The sequence below is a fragment of the Pseudophryne corroboree genome, unplaced genomic scaffold (genome assembly GCF_028390025.1).
Source record: "Pseudophryne corroboree isolate aPseCor3 unplaced genomic scaffold, aPseCor3.hap2 scaffold_541, whole genome shotgun sequence".
Taxonomy (NCBI): Eukaryota; Metazoa; Chordata; class Amphibia; order Anura; family Myobatrachidae; genus Pseudophryne; species Pseudophryne corroboree.
The window spans coordinates 359,250-375,851 of record NW_026970142.1 but is presented as its reverse complement, the minus strand read 5'-3'; the positions used below and the strand labels follow the sequence as shown (position 1 = coordinate 375,851).

General features: G+C 37.2%; 4 non-coding genes across 4 annotated transcripts; all 4 read right to left on the bottom strand.

The window, feature by feature from the left end:
* Window positions 1–13,764: 13,764 nt before the first annotated feature.
* Window positions 13,765–13,928, bottom strand: LOC135032175 (U1 spliceosomal RNA). The gene has a single exon (XR_010227728.1). It is a non-coding gene; the product is annotated as a U1 spliceosomal RNA (small nuclear RNA).
* Window positions 13,929–14,079: 151 nt separating this feature from the next.
* On the bottom strand, window positions 14,080–14,243 carry LOC135032133 (U1 spliceosomal RNA). Its single transcript, XR_010227688.1, has one exon. It is a non-coding gene; the product is annotated as a U1 spliceosomal RNA (small nuclear RNA).
* Window positions 14,244–14,917: 674 nt separating this feature from the next.
* Window positions 14,918–15,080, bottom strand: LOC135032209 (U1 spliceosomal RNA). Its single transcript, XR_010227759.1, has one exon. It is a non-coding gene; the product is annotated as a U1 spliceosomal RNA (small nuclear RNA).
* Window positions 15,081–15,232: 152 nt separating this feature from the next.
* On the bottom strand, window positions 15,233–15,396 carry LOC135032336 (U1 spliceosomal RNA). Its single transcript, XR_010227878.1, has one exon. It is a non-coding gene; the product is annotated as a U1 spliceosomal RNA (small nuclear RNA).
* Between the last annotated feature and the right edge of the window lie 1,206 nt (window positions 15,397–16,602).

The following is a 16,602-nucleotide window of genomic DNA, read 5'->3' as shown; positions in this document are numbered from 1 at the left end:
GCCTTTGTCAGTATGTACTTTTGCAAAGTGTCGCTGTGGCGCAATCAGTTAGTGTGTACGGCTATTAACCAAAAGGTTGGTGGTTCAATCCCACCCAGGGATGTAATTGACCTTGTTATCAGATTTTGGTGATCTTTAAGTAGACAAGTCAAAATTTCAAAAACCCCTGTTATGGTGTAGGGTACCTGGCCTTCTCTGATGTAATCAGAGTTAGATTTGATTCAGTGATTTTATAAAAACAGCTAGGAAGCACAATTTAGCAGTGGGTTGCAGAGAAAAAGAAATATGCTGGCAAAAAAATCCAATTGAGTGATTAAACAGCTCTTCATTTTCTGGCTTTATTTTTATGCTAACAAATTTGTTCTCTGAAAAGTGTCCACAAAGCCAAGTATCTGATTAACATCTTTGTAGGGATGGTTTTTCACCTATTACTAAATTAAACTTGCTTCATTGGAAAGGCAGCAAGATGCATCCTCATTTCAATATCTACTGAAATAATACAGGTTGACACCAGGAAACATTAACGCCACTGCATCCTTGCTGCTTTCTCATGTGGAAGTCTGTTTAATGTGAAAACAAGGTGATATCTAATTAGCACACAGGTAAGGAATTAAGAAAATCTTTATTTAAGGGTGAAGATGTTTCTCACAAAATCGTTGCCCCAATGCATCATTGAAATTCAAGCTGGAAAGATGATTTTAATATATCACTTGTACATTTTGTATTGCTCTTCTGGTGACAATGTAGTTTGTTTTTGTCAATTACCATTTTAATAATAGGGTAAAGAAAATTAAGTGGATTTTTGAAAGAAAACAATACTGTCAATATACTATTAAAACAAATTAAAATGGTAAAAGTTATTGTACTTTAAGTAAAAATAAAAGAGCAAAAATATCAATCCCAGTTTTGGATTACTTTAATTAACAAAAAAAAATGCATATAGCAGAGGATAGTTTCAATCTGCCTACCTCTGGGTTAAGGGGCCCAGCATGCTTCCATTGCAGTACTCTGCTGCACATGTAAGTGCAAGAGAACCTGAAGCACTCACTCATCATGGGAAAGTACCAATGCGTTTCTTCATTGGTTGATGGAAGAAACATCTTACAAAAACTCTCCAGATTATTGACTTTTTAAAGTTTTCTAGGAAACGGTCTAGATGAATGCTTATTAGCCTTTGTCAGTATGTACTTTTGCAAAGTGTCTCTGTGGTGCAATCGGTTAGTGTGTTTGGTTATTAACCAAAGGGTTGGTGGTTCAATCCCACCCAGGGATGTTATTGACCTTGTCATCAGATTTTGGTGATCTTTAAGTAGACAAGTCAAAATTTCAAACCCCCTCTTATGGTGTAGGGTACCTGGCCTACTCTGATGTAATCAGAGTTAGATTTGATTAAGTGATTTTATCAAAAAACAGCTAGGAAGCACAATTTAGCAGTGGTTTGCAGAGAAAATGAAATATGCTGGCAGAAAAATCCAATTGAGTGATTAAACAGCTCTTCATTTTCTGGCTTTATTTTTATGCTAACTAATTTGTTCTCTGAAAAGTGTCCACAAAGCCAAGTATCGGATTAACATCTTTGTAGGGATGGTTTTTCACCTATTACTAAATTAAACTTGCTTCATTGGAAAGGCAGCAAGATGCATCCTCATTTCAATATCTACTGAAATAATACAGGTTGACACCAGGAAACATTAACGCCACTGCATCCTTGCTGCTTTCTCATGTGGAAGTCTGTTTAATGTGAAAACAAGGTGATATCTAATTAGCACACAGGTAAGGAATTAAGAAAATCTTTATTTAAGGGTAAGATGTTTCTCACAAAATCGTTGCCCCAATGCATCATTGAAATTCAAGCTGGAAAGATGATTTTAATATATCATTTGTACATTTTGTATTGCTCTTCTGGTGACAATGTAGTTTGTTTTTGTCAATTACCATTTTAATAATCGGGTAAAGAAAATTAATTGGATTTTTGAAAGAAAACAATACTGTCAATATACTATTAAAACAAATTAAAATGGTAAAAGTTATTGTACTTTAAGTAAAAATAAAAGAGCAAAAATATCAATCCCAGTTTTGGATTACTTTAATTAACAAAAAAAAATGCATATAGCAGAGGATAGTTTCAATCTGCCTACCTCTGGGTTAAGGGGCCCAGCATGCTTCCATTGCAGTACTCTGCTGCACATGTAAGTGCAAGAGAACCTGAAGCACTCACTCATCATGGGAAAGTACCAATGCGTTTCTTCATTGGTTGATGGAAGAAACATCTTACAAAAACTCTCCAGATTATTGACTTTTTAAAGTTTTCTAGGAAACGGTCTAGATGAATGCTTATTAGCCTTTGTCAGTATGTACTTTTGCAAAGTGTCTCTGTGGTGCAATCGGTTAGTGTGTTTGGTTATTAACCAAAGGGTTGGTGGTTCAATCCCACCCAGGGATGTTATTGACCTTGTCATCAGATTTTGGTGATCTTTAAGTAGACAAGTCAAAATTTCAAACCCCCTCTTATGGTGTAGGGTACCTGGCCTACTCTGATGTAATCAGAGTTAGATTTGATTAAGTGATTTTATCAAAAAACAGCTAGGAAGCACAATTTAGCAGTGGTTTGCAGAGAAAATGAAATATGCTGGCAGAAAAATCCAATTGAGTGATTAAACAGCTCTTCATTTTCTGGCTTTATTTTTATGCTAACTAATTTGTTCTCTGAAAAGTGTCCACAAAGCCAAGTATCGGATTAACATCTTTGTAGGGATGGTTTTTCACCTATTACTAAATTAAACTTGCTTCATTGGAAAGGCAGCAAGATGCATCCTCATTTCAATATCTACTGAAATAATACAGGTTGACACCAGGAAACATTAACGCCACTGCATCCTTGCTGCTTTCTCATGTGGAAGTCTGTTTAATGTGAAAACAAGGTGATATCTAATTAGCACACAGGTAAGGAATTAAGAAAATCTTTATTTAAGGGTGAAGAGGTTTCTCACAAAATCGTTGCCCCAATGCATCATTGAAATTCAAGCTGGAAAGATGATTTTAATATATCATTTGTACATTTTGTATTGCTCTTCTGGTGACAATGTAGTTTGTTTTTGTCAATTACCATTTTAATAATCGGGTAAAGAAAATTAATTGGATTTTTGAAAGAAAACAATACTGTCAATATACTATTAAAACAAATTAAAATGGTAAAAGTTATTGTACTTTAAGTAAAAATAAAAGAGCAAAAATATCAATCCCATTTTTGGATTACTTTAATTAACAAAAAAAAATGCATATAGCAGAGGATAGTTTCAATCTGCCTACCTCTGGGTTATGGACCCAGCATGCTTCCATTACAGTACTCTGCTGCACATGTAAGTGCAAGAGATCCTGAAGCACTCACTCATCATGGGAAAGTACCAATGTGTTTCTTCATTGGTTGATGGAAGAAACATCTTACAAAATCTCTCCACATTATTGACTTTTTAAAATGTTTCTAGGAATCGTTCTAGATGAATGCTTATTAGCCTTTGTCAGTAAGGACTTTTGCAAAGTGTTGCTGTGGCGCAATCAGTTACTGTGTAAGGCTATTAACCAAAAGGTTGGTGGTTCAATCCCACCCAGGGACGTAATTGACCTTGTTATTAGATTTTGGTGATCTTTATGTAGACAAGTCAAAATTTCAAACCCCCTCTTATGGTGTAGGGTACCTGGCCTTCTCTGATGTAATCAGAGTTAGATTTGATTCAGTGATTTTATAAAAACAGCTAGGAAGCACAATTTAGCAGTGGTTTGCAGAGAAAAAGAAATATGCTGGCAAAAAAATCCAATTGAGTGATTAAACAGCTCTTCATTTTCTGGCTTTATTTTTATGCTAACAAATTTGTTCTCTGAAAAGTGTCCACAAAGCCAAGTATCTGATTAACATCTTTGTAGGGATGGTTTTTCACCTATTACTAAATTAAACTTGCTTCATTGGAAAGGCAGCAAGATGCATCCTCATTTGAATATCTACTGAAATAATACAGGTTGACACCAGGAAACATTAACGCCACTGCATCCTTGCTGCTTTCTCATGTGGAAGTCTGTTTAATGTGAAAACAAGGTGATATCTAATTAGCACACAGGTAAGGAATTAAGAAAATCTTTATTTAAGGGTGAAGATGTTTCTCACAAAATCGTTGCCCCAATGCATCATTGAAATTCAAGCTGGAAAGATGATTTTAATATATCACTTGTACATTTTGTATTGCTCTTCTGGTGACAATGTAGTTTGTTTTTGTCAATTACCATTTTAATAATCGGGTAAAGAAAATTAAGTGGATTTTTGAAAGAAAACAATACTGTCAATATACTATTAAAACAAATGAAAATGGTAAAAGTTATTGTACTTTAAGTAAAAATAAAAGAGCAAAAATATCAATCCCAGTTTTGGATTACTTTAATTAACAAAAAAAAACGCATATAGCAGAGGATAGTTTCAATCTGCCTACCTCTGGGCTATGGACCCAGCATGCTTCCATTACAGTACTCTGCTGCACATGTAATTGCAAGAGATCCTGAAGTACTCACTCATCATGGGAAAGTACCAATGTGTTTCTTCATTGGTTGATGGAAGAAACATCTTACAAAAACTCTCCAGATTATTGACTACTTAAAGTTTTTCTAGGAAACGTTCTAGATGAATGCTTATTAGCCTTTGTCAGTATGTACTTTTGCAAAGTGTCGCTGTGGCGCAATCAGTTAGTGTGTACGGCTATTAACCAAAAGGTTGGTGGTTCAATCCCACCCAGGGATGTAATTGACCTTGTTATCAGATTTTGGTGATCTTTAAGTAGACAAGTCAAAATTTCAAAAACCCCTGTTATGGTGTAGGGTACCTGGCCTTCTCTGATGTAATCAGAGTTAGATTTGATTCAGTGATTTTATAAAAACAGCTAGGAAGCACAATTTAGCAGTGGGTTGCAGAGAAAAAGAAATATGCTGGCAAAAAAATCCAATTGAGTGATTAAACAGCTCTTCATTTTCTGGCTTTATTTTTATGCTAACAAATTTGTTCTCTGAAAAGTGTCCACAAAGCCAAGTATCTGATTAACATCTTTGTAGGGATGGTTTTTCACCTATTACTAAATTAAACTTGCTTCATTGGAAAGGCAGCAAGATGCATCCTCATTTCAATATCTACTGAAATAATACAGGTTGACACCAGGAAACATTAACGCCACTGCATCCTTGCTGCTTTCTCATGTGGAAGTCTGTTTAATGTGAAAACAAGGTGATATCTAATTAGCACACAGGTACGGAATTAAGAAAATCTTTATTTAAGGGTGAAGATGTTTCTCACAAAATCGTTGCCCCAATGCATCATTGAAATTCAAGCTGGAAAGATGATTTTAATATATCACTTGTACATTTTGTATTGCTCTTCTGGTGACAATGTAGTTTGTTTTTGTCAATTACCATTTTAATAATAGGGTAAAGAAAATTAAGTGGATTTTTGAAAGAAAACAATACTGTCAATATACTATTAAAACAAATTAAAATGGTAAAAGTTATTGTACTTTAAGTAAAAATAAAAGAGCAAAAATATCAATCCCAGTTTTGGATTACTTTAATTAACAAAAAAAAATGCATATAGCAGAGGATAGTTTCAATCTGCCTACCTCTGGGTTAAGGGGCCCAGCATGCTTCCATTGCAGTACTCTGCTGCACATGTAAGTGCAAGAGAACCTGAAGCACTCACTCATCATGGGAAAGTACCAATGCGTTTCTTCATTGGTTGATGGAAGAAACATCTTACAAAAACTCTCCAGATTATTGACTTTTTAAAGTTTTCTAGGAAACGGTCTAGATGAATGCTTATTAGCCTTTGTCAGTATGTACTTTTGCAAAGTGTCTCTGTGGTGCAATCGGTTAGTGTGTTTGGTTATTAACCAAAGGGTTGGTGGTTCAATCCCACCCAGGGATGTTATTGACCTTGTCATCAGATTTTGGTGATCTTTAAGTAGACAAGTCAAAATTTCAAACCCCCTCTTATGGTGTAGGGTACCTGGCCTACTCTGATGTAATCAGAGTTAGATTTGATTAAGTGATTTTATCAAAAAACAGCTAGGAAGCACAATTTAGCAGTGGTTTGCAGAGAAAATGAAATATGCTGGCAGAAAAATCCAATTGAGTGATTAAACAGCTCTTCATTTTCTGGCTTTATTTTTATGCTAACTAATTTGTTCTCTGAAAAGTGTCCACAAAGCCAAGTATCGGATTAACATCTTTGTAGGGATGGTTTTTCACCTATTACTAAATTAAACTTGCTTCATTGGAAAGGCAGCAAGATGCATCCTCATTTCAATATCTACTGAAATAATACAGGTTGACACCAGGAAACATTAACGCCACTGCATCCTTGCTGCTTTCTCATGTGGAAGTCTGTTTAATGTGAAAACAAGGTGATATCTAATTAGCACACAGGTAAGGAATTAAGAAAATCTTTATTTAAGGGTAAGATGTTTCTCACAAAATCGTTGCCCCAATGCATCATTGAAATTCAAGCTGGAAAGATGATTTTAATATATCATTTGTACATTTTGTATTGCTCTTCTGGTGACAATGTAGTTTGTTTTTGTCAATTACCATTTTAATAATCGGGTAAAGAAAATTAATTGGATTTTTGAAAGAAAACAATACTGTCAATATACTATTAAAACAAATTAAAATGGTAAAAGTTATTGTACTTTAAGTAAAAATAAAAGAGCAAAAATATCAATCCCAGTTTTGGATTACTTTAATTAACAAAAAAAAATGCATATAGCAGAGGATAGTTTCAATCTGCCTACCTCTGGGTTAAGGGGCCCAGCATGCTTCCATTGCAGTACTCTGCTGCACATGTAAGTGCAAGAGAACCTGAAGCACTCACTCATCATGGGAAAGTACCAATGCGTTTCTTCATTGGTTGATGGAAGAAACATCTTACAAAAACTCTCCAGATTATTGACTTTTTAAAGTTTTCTAGGAAACGGTCTAGATGAATGCTTATTAGCCTTTGTCAGTATGTACTTTTGCAAAGTGTCTCTGTGGTGCAATCGGTTAGTGTGTTTGGTTATTAACCAAAGGGTTGGTGGTTCAATCCCACCCAAGGATGTTATTGACCTTGTCATCAGATTTTGGTGATCTTTAAGTAGACAAGTCAAAATTTCAAACCCCCTCTTATGGTGTAGGGTACCTGGCCTACTCTGATGTAATCAGAGTTAGATTTGATTAAGTGATTTTATCAAAAAACAGCTAGGAAGCACAATTTAGCAGTGGTTTGCAGAGAAAATGAAATATGCTGGCAGAAAAATCCAATTGAGTGATTAAACAGCTCTTCATTTTCTGGCTTTATTTTTATGCTAACTAATTTGTTCTCTGAAAAGTGTCCACAAAGCCAAGTATCGGATTAACATCTTTGTAGGGATGGTTTTTCACCTATTACTAAATTAAACTTGCTTCATTGGAAAGGCAGCAAGATGCATCCTCATTTCAATATCTACTGAAATAATACAGGTTGACACCAGGAAACATTAACGCCACTGCATCCTTGCTGCTTTCTCATGTGGAAGTCTGTTTAATGTGAAAACAAGGTGATATCTAATTAGCACACAGGTAAGGAATTAAGAAAATCTTTATTTAAGGGTGAAGATGTTTCTCACAAAATCGTTGCCCCAATGCATCATTGAAATTCAAGCTGGAAAGATGATTTTAATATATCATTTGTACATTTTGTATTGCTCTTCTGGTGACAATGTAGTTTGTTTTTGTCAATTACCATTTTAATAATCGGGTAAAGAAAATTAATTGGATTTTTGAAAGAAAACAATACTGTCAATATACTATTAAAACAAATTAAAATGGTAAAAGTTATTGTACTTTAAGTAAAAATAAAAGAGCAAAAATATCAATCCCATTTTTGGATTACTTTAATTAACAAAAAAAAATGCATATAGCAGAGGATAGTTTCAATCTGCCTACCTCTGGGTTATGGACCCAGCATGCTTCCATTACAGTACTCTGCTGCACATGTAAGTGCAAGAGATCCTGAAGCACTCACTCATCATGGGAAAGTACCAATGTGTTTCTTCATTGGTTGATGGAAGAAACATCTTACAAAATCTCTCCACATTATTGACTTTTTAAAATGTTTCTAGGAATCGTTCTAGATGAATGCTTATTAGCCTTTGTCAGTAAGGACTTTTGCAAAGTGTTGCTGTGGCGCAATCAGTTACTGTGTAAGGCTATTAACCAAAAGGTTGGTGGTTCAATCCCACCCAGGGACGTAATTGACCTTGTTATCAGATTTTGGTGATCTTTATGTAGACAAGTCAAAATTTCAAACCCCCTCTTATGGTGTAGGGTACCTGGCCTTCTCTGATGTAATCAGAGTTAGATTTGATTCAGTGATTTTATAAAAACAGCTAGGAAGCACAATTTAGCAGTGGGTTGCAGAGAAAAAGAAATATGCTGGCAAAAAAATCCAATTGAGTGATTAAACAGCTCTTCATTTTCTGGCTTTATTTTTATGCTAACAAATTTGTTCTCTGAAAAGTGTCCACAAAGCCAAGTTTCTGATTAACACCTTTGTAGGGATGGTTTTTCACCTATTACTAAATTAAACTTGCTTCATTGGAAAGGCAGCAAGATGCATCCTCATTTGAATATCTACTGAAATAATACAGGTTGACACCAGGAAACATTAACGCCACTGCATCCTTGCTGCTTTCTCATGTGGAAGTCTGTTTAATGTGAAAACAAGGTGATATCTAATTAGCACACAGGTAAGGAATTAAGAAAATCTTTATTTAAGGGTGAAGATGTTTCTCACAAAATCGTTGCCCCAATGCATCATTGAAATTCAAGCTGGAAAGATGATTTTAATATATCACTTGTACATTTTGTATTGCTCTTCTGGTGACAATGTAGTTTGTTTTTGTCAATTACCATTTTAATAATCGGGTAAAGAAAATTAAGTGGATTTTTGAAAGAAAACAATACTGTCAATATACTATTAAAACAAATGAAAATGGTAAAAGTTATTGTACTTTAAGTAAAAATAAAAGAGCAAAAATATCAATCCCAGTTTTGGATTACTTTAATTAACAAAAAAAAACGCATATAGCAGAGGATAGTTTCAATCTGCCTACCTCTGGGCTATGGACCCAGCATGCTTCCATTACAGTACTCTGCTGCACATGTAATTGCAAGAGATCCTGAAGTACTCACTCATCATGGGAAAGTACCAATGTGTTTCTTCATTGGTTGATGGAAGAAACATCTTACAAAAACTCTCCAGATTATTGACTATTTAAAGTTTTTCTAGGAAACGTTCTAGATGAATGCTTATTAGCCTTTGTCAGTATGTACTTTTGCAAAGTGTCGCTGTGGCGCAATCAGTTAGTGTGTACGGCTATTAACCAAAAGGTTGGTGGTTCAATCCCACCCAGGGATGTAATTGACCTTGTTATCAGATTTTGGTGATCTTTAAGTAGACAAGTCAAAATTTCAAAAACCCCTGTTATGGTGTAGGGTACCTGGCCTTCTCTGATGTAATCAGAGTTAGATTTGATTCAGTGATTTTATAAAAACAGCTAGGAAGCACAATTTAGCAGTGGTTTGCAGAGAAAAAGAAATATGCTGGCAAAAAAATCCAATTGAGTGATTAAACAGCTCTTCATTTTCTGGCTTTATTTTTATGCTAACAAATTTGTTCTCTGAAAAGTGTCCACAAAGCCAAGTATCTGATTAACATCTTTGTAGGGATGGTTTTTCACCTATTACTAAATTAAACTTGCTTCATTGGAAAGGCAGCAAGATGCATCCTCATTTCAATATCTACTGAAATAATACAGGTTGACACCAGGAAACATTAACGCCACTGCATCCTTGCTGCTTTCTCATGTGGAAGTCTGTTTAATGTGAAAACAAGGTGATATCTAATTAGCACACAGGTAAGGAATTAAGAAAATCTTTATTTAAGGGTGAAGATGTTTCTCACAAAATCGTTGCCCCAATGCATCATTGAAATTCAAGCTGGAAAGATGATTTTAATATATCACTTGTACATTTTGTATTGCTCTTCTGGTGACAATGTAGTTTGTTTTTGTCAATTACCATTTTAATAATAGGGTAAAGAAAATTAAGTGGATTTTTGAAAGAAAACAATACTGTCAATATACTATTAAAACAAATTAAAATGGTAAAAGTTATTGTACTTTAAGTAAAAATAAAAGAGCAAAAATATCAATCCCAGTTTTGGATTACTTTAATTAACAAAAAAAAAATGCATATAGCAGAGGATAGTTTCAATCTGCCTACCTCTGGGTTAAGGGGCCCAGCATGCTTCCATTGCAGTACTCTGCTGCACATGTAAGTGCAAGAGATCCTGAAGCACTCACTCATCATGGGAAAGTACCAATGCGTTTCTTCATTGGTTGATGGAAGAAACATCTTACAAAAACTCTCCAGATTATTGACTTTTTAAAGTTTTCTAGGAAACGTTCTAGATGAATGCTTATTAGCCTTTGTCAGTATGTACTTTTGCAAAGTGTCTCTGTGGTGTAATCGGTTAGTGTGTTTGGTTATTAACCAAAGGGTTGGTGGTTCAATCCCACCCAGGGATGTTATTGACCTTGTCATCAGATTTTGGTGATCTTTAAGTAGACAAGTCAAAATTTCAAACCCCCTCTTATGGTGTAGGGTACCTGGCCTACTCTGATGTAATCAGAGTTAGATTTGATTAAGTGATTTTATCAAAAAACAGCTAGGAAGCACAATTTAGCAGTGGTTTGCAGAGAAAATGAAATATGCTGACAGAAAAATCCAATTGAGTGATTAAACAGCTCTTCATTTTCTGGCTTTATTTTTATGCTAACTAATTTGTTCTCTGAAAAGTGTCCACAAAGCCAAGTATCGGATTAACATCTTTGTAGGGATGGTTTTTCACCTATTACTAAATTAAACTTGCTTCATTGGAAAGGCAGCAAGATGCATCCTCATTTCAATATCTACTGAAATAATACAGGTTGACACCAGGAAACATTAACGCCACTGCATCCTTGCTGCTTTCTCATGTGGAAGTCTGTTTAATGTGAAAACAAGGTGATATCTAATTAGCACACAGGTAAGGAATTAAGAAAATCTTTATTTAAGGGTAAGATGTTTCTCACAAAATCGTTGCCCCAATGCATCATTGAAATTCAAGCTGGAAAGATGATTTTAATATATCACTTGTACATTTTGTATTGCTCTTCTGGTGACAATGTAGTTTGTTTTTGTCAATTACCATTTTAATAATCGGGTAAAGAAAATTAAGTGGATTTTTGAAAGAAAACAATACTGTCTATATACTATTAAAACAAATTAAAAAGGTAAAAGTTATTGTACTTTAAGTAAAATAAAAAGAGCAAAAATATCAATCCCAGTTTTGGATTACTTTAATTAACAAAAAAAATGCATATAGCAGAGGATAATTTCAATCTGCCTACCTCTGGGTTATGGACCCAGCATGCTTCCATTACAGTACTCTGCTGCACATGTAAGTGCAAGAGATCCTGAAGCACTCACTCATCATGGGAAAGTACCAATGTGTTTCTTCATTGGTTGATGGAAGAAACATCTTACAAAAACTCTCCAGATTATTGACTATTTAAAGTTTTTCTAGGAAACGTTCTAGATGAATGCTTATTAGCCTTTGTCAGTATGTACTTTCACAAAGTGTCGCTGTAGCGCAATCAGTTAGTGTGTACGGCTATTAACCAAAAAGTTGGTGGTTCAATCCCACCCAGGGACGTAATTGACCTTGTGATCAGATTTTGGTGATATTTAAGTAGACAAGTCAAAATTTCAAACCCTCTCTTATGGTGTAGGGTACCTGGCCTACTCTGATGTAATCAGTTAGATTTGATTAAGTGATTTTATGAAAAAAAACAGCTAGGAAGCACAATTTAGCAGTGGGTTGCAGAGAAAAAGAAATATGCTGGCAGAAAAATCCAATTGAGTGATTAAACAGCTCTTCATTTTCTGGCTTTATTTTTATGCTAACAAATTTGTTCTCTGAAAAGAGTCCACAAAGCCAAGTATCTGATTAACACCTTTGTAGGGATGGTTTTTCACCTATTACTAAATTAAACATGCTTCATTGGAAAGGCAGCAATATGCATCCTCATTTCAATATCTACTGAAATAATACAGGTTGACACCAGGAAACATTAACGCCACTGCATCCTTGCTGCTTTCTCATGTGGAAGTCTGTTTAATGTGAAAACAAGGTGATATCTAATTAGCACACAGGTAAGGAATTAAGAAAATCTTTATTTAAGGGTGAAGAGGTTTCTCACAAAATCGTTGCCCCAATGCATCATTGAAATTCAAGCTGGAAAGATGATTTTAATATATCACTTGTACATTTTGTATTGCTCTTCTGGTGACAATGTAGTTTGTTTTTGTCAATTACCATTTTAATAATAGGGTAAAGAAAATTAAGTGGATTTTTGAAAGAAAACAATACTGTCAATATACTATTAAAACAAATTAAAATAATAAAAGTTATTGTACTTTAAGTAAAAATAAAAGAGCAAAAATATCAATCCCAGTTTTGGATTACTTTAATTAACAAAAAAAAAATGCATATAGCAGAGGATAGTTTCAATCTGCCTACCTCTGGGTTATGGGCCCAGCATGCTTCCATTGCAGTACTCTGCTGCACATGTAAGTGCAAGAGATCCTGAAGCACTCACTCATCATGGGAAAGTACCAATGTGTTTCTTCATTGGTTGATGGAAGAAACATCTTACAAAAACTCTCCAGATTATTGACTTTTTAAAGTTTTTCTAGGAAACGTTCTAGATGAATGCTTATTAGCCTTTGTCAGTATATACTTTTGCAATGTGTCTCTGTGGCGCAATCAGTTAGCGTGTTCGGTTATTAACCAAAAGGTTGGTGGTTCAATCCTACCCAGGGACGTAATTTACCTTGTTATCAGATTTTGGTGATCTTTAAGTAGACAAGTCAAAATTTCAAACCCCCTCTTATGGTGTAGGGTACCTGGCCTTCTCTGATGTAATCAGAGTTAGATTTGATTAAGTGATTTTATAAAAGAACAGCTAGGAAGCACAACTTAGCAGTGGGTTGCAGAGAAAAAGAAATACGCTTGCAGAAAAATCCAATTGAGTGATTAAACAGCTCTTCATTTTCTGGCTTTATTTTTATGCTAACAAATTTGTTCTCTGAAAAGTGTCCACAAAGCCAAGTATCTGATTAACACCTTTGTAGGGATGGTTTTTCACCTATTACTAAATTAAACTTGCTTCATTGGAAAGGCAGCAAGTGATGTCATCCAAGCAGTGGGTCAAAGTTGGCTTCATCCCTCGTCTGCTTATGAAAAGAGAAAAGGGATATGCAGGGCATGGCGGCCTTTTGCGACGCTTGGATGACCCCTAGTTCGCATTAAACACCCCCACCCTCCTTCGGTGTGGGGCTCATGTTGGCCATGCCCCAGCCCCTAAAGCATTCAAGCTGATTTCTTGCAGCAGCTGGGTACTGTAACAGCTCCAGAGCTGCTCTGTAAGGCAAGTAAAAGGGTGTGGGCCCTGCAGCACTACCTGTAGTTTGCATTGTGCATTGGAAGGCACAAAGTAAGCAGACGGGAGGAGAAGTCAGGATAGTGCACAAGGTTATAGAAGGGATGGGCTCAAGAAAAGAGAAGTGGAAACAGACAGCATACTAGGCTGGAGAGAGACCTGAGACAAAGAGATCTGAATTATACGAGAGCCGTCCAGGGGAAACACAAATTATGCAGTCAAGTTTCCCACATTTGGGGAAATCGCAAGGGGCAGCACACCCAGAGTGCAATGGGTGAGCCTTGCCCTGGGAGAAGCACCTTCATGATCATAGTATCTCACCTGGCAGGTTAGTAGGAGTTGGGCTAGAGCTGGGGAGGGTCGCTGCTCGGGCACTACCTTTCAAGTGAAGGAGATCCAACTGAGGCAGCACAAGGGAACTCTCAAAAGAAGAACAAGGCTAGAGGAAGATCTGAGACAAAGAAATCTGACTTTTACCAGAGCTGACCAGAGGAAAGCACAAACACAGTCCACCACTACCACAAATAATGCAGTCGAGTTTCCCACATTTGGGGAAATCACAGGGGTCAGCATACCCAGAATGCAATGAATGAACCTCACCCTGGGAGAACAATCTTCATGACAATAGTATCTCCTATGCAAAATAAGTATGATTTGGGATAGGGCTGGGGAGGGCCGTTGCTCAGGCACATCTCTGTCAAGTAAAGGAGATTCAACTGAGGCAGCACAAGGGAACTCTCATCTGGGGACAACAACTGCAGGGAGAACACATATTTTCAGATGAACATGGGGTGGCAGAAGGCTGCCTAATACTGAAGCACCCCCAAACAACAAACCAAATGCAACAACTAGTGCAAGCATTCCTGGGGGATGGCCTGCAGCAGATGGATTTGAATATGGTGATGTCATCCAAGCAGTGGGTCAAAGTTGGCTTCAACCCTCGTCTGCATATGAAAAGAGAAAAGGAGCGTGCAGGGCATGGAGGCCTTTTGTGGTGCTTGGATGACCCCTAGTTTGCATTAAGCACCCCCACCCTCCTTCGGTGTGGGGCTCATGTTGGCCATTCCCCAGCCCCTGAAGCATTCAAGCTGATTTCTTGCAGCAGCTGGGCACTGTAACAGCTCCAGAGCTGCTCTGTAAAGCAAGTAAAAGGGTGTGGGCCCTGCAGCACTACCCGTAGTTTGCATTGTGCATTGGGAGGCACAAAGTAAGCAGACGGGAGGAGAAGTCAGGATAGTGCACAAGGGTATAGAAGGGAGGGGCTCAAGAAAAAAGAAGTGGAACCAGACAGCAAACTAGGCTGGAGAGAGACCTGAGACAAAGAGATCTGAATTACATGAGAGCCGACCAGGGAAAACTCAAATTATGCAGTCAAGTTTCCCACATTTGGGGAAATCGCAGGGGCAGCACACCCAGAGTGCAATGGGTGAGCCTTGCCCTGGGAGAAGCAACTTCATGATCATAGTATCTCACCTGGCAGGTAAGTAGGAGTTGGGCTAGAGCTGGGGAGGGTCGCTGCTCGGGCACCCCCCTGTCAAGTGAAGGAGATCCAACTGAGGCAGCACAAGGGAACTCTCGAAAGAAGACAAAGGCTAGAGGAAGATCTGAGACAAAGAAATCTGACTTTTACCAGAGCTGACCAGAGGAAAGCACAAACACAGTCCCCCACTACCACAAATAATGCAGTCGAGTTTCCCACATTTGGGGAAATCACAGGGGTCAGCATACCCAGAATGCAATGAATGAACCTAACCCTGGGAGAACAATCTTCATGACCATGGTATCTCCTATGCAAAATAAGTATGATTTGGGATAGGGCTGGGGAGGGCCGTTGCTCAGGCACATCTCTGTCAAGTAAGTTGCATTTGATTTGTTGTTTGGGGGTGCTTCAGTATTAGGCAGCCTTCTGCCCTACCATGTTCATCTGAAAATATGTGTTCTCCCTGCAGTTGTTGTCCCCAGATGAGAGTTCCCTTGTGCTGCCTCAGTTGAATCTCCTTTTGGAGAAGACCTCAATAAGATTGTAGCTGATCTGGCTACTGCTAAAACAGCTTGCCTACCTAGTATGACTCCTACCACGCAGAAGGCTAAAAGTACTTTTCTTGGCCCTTTCATCCTCCAGGTAAAGCGTACCCAAGGTCAGGCATACCCAAAGCAAGCTCATGTTTCCAGACCTGCCAAGCCCAGACTGAAGCAATCCTGGGCTGCCCATCAGCCTGCTTCCAAAACGGACAAGCCTGCCGCATGACGGTGCAGGCGTCCCTCTGGGGGATCCCAGGGTGGGGGGCCCGACTTCTAGGTTTGGCAAAGAAAGGTATAATTCTAAGCTAGAGAATTCTGTTTGGAGCTCACCTTGTACTTTGTGAAGAAATAATCAGCATTGTGGCTGAGCAGATACATGTAGTGTGTGGCTGCAAACTGCATGGATCTGCTGCGTTGTAATGCTGATTCTTTTTTTTTGCAAAGTACCAATAGCTTCATATAATGTTCACAATTTTTATGCAGGATCAAATAGCTCAATAGGTAGGGTGTTTGATTAGAATTCAACAGGTTATAGGTTTGAATCCTGGGTATGGTAGTTTGAGATGTGTTATTTAATAAAGTATGTTGTTCTGACTGCCGGCATCCTATCACCTGGGATATCATACTAAATAAATGGAGTTGATAAAAAAATTTTTTTTTTTTTTAACTAGGGACAATTTCCAGATACTTCTCTTTATAACTGAGATTGCCCCCTGGAACTTCACATCAGTTGACAACTATGCATGAGTGGGCAGTGCTTGCCCTGGATCTGTCCACCCATTTATGTGCCGCCATAAAATAAAGCATGACTAACAGTTATCCTGGGCGTACACTACACAATTATCTGTCAGGCTATCTATCCAGTCTGGATGGATGGAATGAAAATCTGGTAATGTATAGGAGCAAATGTCAATTAACCATTTGCTCCCAAACACTAGAAAAGTGGTCAAAAATGGTCATTACACAAATTGGTTAAACCCAAAATTTA